Source organism: Scyliorhinus torazame, chromosome 7 (genome assembly GCF_047496885.1).
Source record: "Scyliorhinus torazame isolate Kashiwa2021f chromosome 7, sScyTor2.1, whole genome shotgun sequence".
In the NCBI taxonomy this organism is placed as follows: domain Eukaryota; kingdom Metazoa; phylum Chordata; class Chondrichthyes; order Carcharhiniformes; family Scyliorhinidae; genus Scyliorhinus; species Scyliorhinus torazame.
The window spans coordinates 85,404,755-85,410,273 of NC_092713.1; the positions used below are offsets into that span (position 1 = coordinate 85,404,755).

The following is a 5,519-nucleotide window of genomic DNA, read 5'->3' on the forward strand; positions in this document are numbered from 1 at the left end:
TCAGTATAGAAGGATTGCCAGTCAGTTTGGTTGCTGCACAGACACTTTGGGGGTGGAGCCAGCCCACCATTCAAACCAATATATATTATGTGATTTGTTTAATTATGTAGATGACTGGCAGCTGCTCGAGCTTGGCTGATAGTTATTCAAATACGTAAATCCTAGCAACTGCTGAACATGTATGACCCGAAGCATTTTAATACTTGAGTTAATCTGAAACTTAGAAGAAATTAGATCAAGCCTGTTGGCTCTTATAGTTGGTAAGAATTTCAGAAAATAGCAGCATATGCAAAAGTTAATTATAAAATACATAGCTTCTTGTAGAGATTGAGAGCCATTTATTAATTTCAAGGAGTTAGCACATTGTAACAGCTACATAATGCCATTACTTTCATGTATTATTTATTGCTGTTCAAAACATTTGTTTTGCTGTTAATGCCTAGGAAGGACTCTGGTATTGTGATATTCTGTTGTTCATAGAGTTCTGTTGTGTCTAGGAAGATGTGGGGACAATCCTGTGGAGGCAGAAAATAGATGCTGTCGTTAAGAAAGACTTCTAATTCATCATCCTTGGCACAGTTTTAAAGCTCATCGAGTTCTCAGCCAGTGGAGATGCTTCTGAGGATGTGGAGAGCTGACTCACATATAAAAATAGCCAAACATCTATAAATATTGAGAGTCAGAGGACAGAAAAGCCCCCAAAGATATAACTGGAAAGCAAAGAACTTCAACATCGAACTTACACATTGAATCACTCCCACAACACATCCCTCTCTTCCTATACTCGCCTTCAGTAGCACAATCCTCCCTCTTCTTTGCTGTGATAGTATCTGGAAGTGAGAAAAGAGTGCTGGCCATTGAATGAGACAAGAATAACAATGAATCAGAATAAATCTGTATTTTTAGAGAGGTTTTAGAGATGATACTTTCATAGCTGATTGTATCATGATTGCCACGATAAAAGGTAAAAATAAAATTGAAGGCAAAATAAGTTAGAGAAGAAATAAACTTCAGTGTAATACATTAACATTAAAACCAGTAGCAGTTTCATGGAAAGATGGTTCCATGTCCTGAAAGGTGAAACTGCATTTGTATGCATGACCTCGCGAGAAATACTTCATTATGAATGTATATTACTGAGGCTGACAAGATATACATCACCTAATTAGCTGAGAATGAATGAGGAGGTTGCGGTGTGGCTTCTGAGACCAGTATACGGTTCAGCACAAAGCAAACACATGACCACCATTTACACTGACACGTGAGTGCATTATGAGGCTGTGTGTTTATTGTTAATTTAATTTTCAATTTTTAGTTTACTTGCTGTAGGTGTGATCCTTCCACCTTTCTATTAACAGTGCTGGTGAAGTGATAGGTGGGTGAATATGGTGATTAAATCTGTATTGAGCTGGAGGGCAAGGAGCAAAAATACATTTCTCAAAAAAATGGCTGCAATGTTAACAGACAAATCGTGACTTGCAACAATACCTTGCATCAAGTGAGAAATCGCAAAATATGTGACTCTTGAGGATTTGGGGGCAGAGATGTATTTAACCTTTTTCTTATTGTTAGGAAAACAAAGGAAGCTTTAAGGGATTTATGGTTGTATTGGTAAGTATTATAAATAAGGTTTAGTTTTAAAAGGGTTTAAGGTAGTGTTTCTGTGCAAGAAGGGTAAACCGATAGTTACATTCATGTTGTACAAAGGTGTTTGTATGTGTGAGGCTTTAATTTCAATTCCAGCGGTGCTTCTGTTGTGCTTAGAGAGGGTTACGGCGTGAAAAGTAAATACATTTGCAGAAGCTCGAGTCATTGATTAACAACTGGAGGTCCTTTAAGGTAGAACGTTTTTTGTATGTAGTTTTAGCTGAATTTGTTTATAGTTGGAGATAAGACACAGGAGTAAACATCTCTCAACTCTGCCAGAATAAAACCGGGACAGGACAAGGAGGCTGAAAAGGCACACATCCCAAAGAAGCAGATACAGTCTAGACAACCAGAGAAATGAGACAGAATAGATGAGGGCCGGGATTTTCCGACCCTGTGACGGGTTGGAGAATCACCGGGGGGGGGGGGGGGGTCACGAGAATCGCGCCACGCCACCCCGCCTATTCTCCAGCGCCGATTCTCAGGTGCCCGCGGGATCGCCACCATGCCGGTCGGCGGCCGTTGAAAGCGCCCCCCCCCCCCCCCCGGCGATTCACCGGATATTGATGGGCCGAGTGCCCGCCAAATTCGGCCGAGTCCCACCGGCGTGGGTTACGTATGGTCCCACCTGGCGGGATCTCGGAGTTCTGGCTGCGGGGGCCATCCTAGTGGGGGTGGGGGGGGGGCGGCTGGCGGGGTGGGGCCTCCACTGTGGCCTGGCCCACAATCGGGGCCTACCGATCGGCGAGTGGGCTAGTTCCGCGGGGGGCCTATGTTCCTCCCCGCCGAGTCCCTGTAGGGCTCCGCCATATTGCCCGGGGGCCAGCGCGGAGATGGGAACTCACGCGCATGCGCAGACCCGTGCCAGCCATGGCATGCCAGCTTCTGAGCGCCAGAGCAGCGGACAACACTCCGGTGCCATACCAGTCCTCTAGGAAGGGATGAATTCCCGGGCCTGGTGGCCGGTGACGCCGGAATGGCTCGGGTCGTTTTTGACGCCGGCGCCAGAACTTGGCCATGGGATCGGAGAATCCCAGCCCGGATGTCAAATGACCTTTACATTGTTCCTATCGCATCCGTGGCAATCTTGTGGTGGGCGCGTCCAGAAAATCCATCATCATATCTTGGGAACATTGAAGCAAAGAGTTTGAAGCTAGGAGAACATAGACCAAGAAGCTGAACAAGGTATTCTTCAGGGAAAAGCAGATTAAGGTCGGAATTCTCTGGCTGTTTGGGTTATCTTTTCCTGCTGGCAGTGCACGCCTGAACATGGTTTCCTGCTGGCGTGGATATGAAATCCAATTGACCAGCAGCAGAATGAGAGAATCCTGCCACCAGCGAACAGTGAGCTGCCAAGAAACACATGGCTGGGGGATTGGAGAATCCCACCCAAAGTGTTCTGAATTGAAGAGAAAGCTCCAGTAACAAGATTTAAAGTGGGAAGGCCGACTTCAGAGGTAAATCAAACGTTTGGTGCCATCTTAATACAATCCGGGAATCGATAGTTAAAGCAATTGTGAAGAATTGGTGCACCAGTTAAGACAAAGAAATCCTGCAGGGCAAGATGCAAAACCTGGGGCGAAATTCTCCCCCAACGGCGCGATGTCCGCCGACTGGCGCCAAAGACGGCACCAATCAGATGGGCATCGCACCGGCCCAAAGGTGCGGAATGCTCCGCATCTTTGGCGGCCTAGCCCCAACATTGAGGGGCTAGGCCGACGCCGGAGGGATTTCCGCCTCGCCAGCTGGCGGAAATGGCGTTTGTTGCCCCGCCAGCTGGCGCGGAAATGCGGCGCATGCGCGGGAGCGTCAGCGGCCGCTGACAGTTTCCCGGTGCATGCGCGGGATCGTCAGCGGTCGCTGAAAGTTTCCCGCGCATACGCAGTGGGGAGAGTCTCTTCCGCCTCCGCCATGGTGGAGGCCGTAGCGGAGGCGGAAGGGAAAGAGTGCCCCCACAGCACAGGCCCGCCCGCGGATCGGTGGGCCCCGATCGCGGGCCAGGCCACCTTGGGGGCACCCCCCGAGGGCAGATCGCCCCGCGCCCCCCCCCCCCCCCAGGATCCCAGAGCCCGCCCACGCTGCCTGGTTCCGCCGGTAAATACCAGGTTTGATTTACGCCGGCGGGACAGGCAATTTCTGGGCGGGACTTCGGCCCATCCGGGCCAGAGAATTGAACGGGGGGTCCTGCCAACCGGCGCGGCCCGATTCCCGCCCCCGCCCAATCTCCAGTACCGGAGACTTCGGCGGGGGAGGGGGCGGGATTCACGGCGGCCAACGGCCATTCTCCGACCCGGCGGGGGGTCGGAGAATGACGCCCCTGGATGCTGGATTACTTGTCAAAAGTGGAGTGGAAGCTTTGTTTAAAAGAATAGTTTGGAAAACCAAGGGTGGCGTTTTTTAATACAAACAAGCATTGTTTAAAAACAAATTTGAAAGTGTCTTTTGAAAGTGGAACTTGCAAACACTCGTGTAGAAGCCAGCGTCCAGTGAGACAAGGTGGCTCATGGTAAAAGAATGTTCTGGGGAGATTTTGAGGAGAAATCCACAGACATTCACTTGGGTTCTGAGTAGAGTGTGTCTTGCCATAGCCAGCTTGTGTATTTAAAAGGACTTTGTGTTACCATTATACTCTAAGACATGCTTTATAACCCATGTTTACCTGAAACTCTGTGCATATTTGTGAAGCTAAAGGGGGAGTAAATAAGTATTGTATCATAATTAAATTTTTCATGTTTAATACATCTATTTTCCTTGTTGTTAAAATTAATTAGTGGTCCTGCGACTCTGTTTAACTATGTTTTCTAAAAAAAAAAGTAAAAGTTACGCTTGAGCCAGGTTTCCATTCTGAGATCTTTTGGTCCAGTTATAACTTACCTTCCAGGATCAGAGAGGAATGGACCTGCGCGGGACACTGCTGCAGGCGAAAGGATAAAGGCAGCGCCAGGCTCGGGGCCTTCACTTACCTTCCGGGAGCAGAGAGGAGTGGACCTGCGCGGGACACTGCGCTGCGGGTAGGACAGCTGCTTGTCTGTTTGTTTATTACAAATTGAAAAAAACCCGGTAAAGTGACATCACAGGAGACTGTGACCTGATTGGCTGAAAGGCAGACTGGGCTAATTTTGAATATTTGTGGAGTTACTAGTTTTAATTTGATTTAAATTACTATTTTTAAGTTGATTTGAATTACAGTTTTTTAAAATTTGACTTAGATTACAATTTTTAAGTTGATTTGAATTCCTTTTTAAAATTTTTAAATCTCACTTAAATAGCTCTTTTGGGTTGATTTAAATTACTATTTTAAAGTTGATTAAAAAAAGTTTTTAAACTTTAATTAAAATTTAAATAACTATTGAATTTGTTGTCAAATCAAGCAAGATAAGTACTCAGGGATAAAGCTAATTAAATAGTACACAGGATATTGGATATAATCTGACACAAAAACATCTTTCTAAAGTTTAATTTCAAAAATTTAATTTAAAGGAATAAATCATGGTAGGACAGCTCCAAGGCATGGTCTGCTCCTCTTGCTCCATGTGGCAGGCTGGAGACAGTTCCAGTCCCCAGGGTCAGCATGTGTGCAGTAAGTGTCTCCAGTTACAGCTCCTGGAAGCTCGAGTTTCAGAGCTGGAGCGGCGGCTGGAGACACTGTGGAGCATCCGCGAGTCGGAGAGCATCATGGTAGCACGTATAGAGAGATGGTCAAACCTCAGGCTCAGACTCCGCAGGCAGGAAAGGAATGGGTGACTACCAGACAGAGCAAGAGAGCGAGGCAGGTAGTGCAGGAGTCTCCTGTGGCCATTCCCCTGCAGAACAGATATACCGCTTTGGATACTGTTGAGGGGGAATGGCCTCTCAGGGGAAAACAGCAACAG

General features: G+C 47.1%; 1 long non-coding RNA gene across 1 annotated transcript; it reads right to left on the reverse strand.

Annotated features, from left to right (window-relative positions):
• Nucleotides 1–299: 299 nt before the first annotated feature.
• LOC140427298 (uncharacterized) lies at nt 300–4,668 on the reverse strand. Its single transcript, XR_011948449.1, has 3 exons — nt 4,611–4,668; nt 744–830; nt 300–515 (listed from the first exon to the last, which is right to left on the reverse strand). It is a non-coding gene; the product is annotated as an uncharacterized lncRNA (long non-coding RNA).
• Between the last annotated feature and the right edge of the window lie 851 nt (nt 4,669–5,519).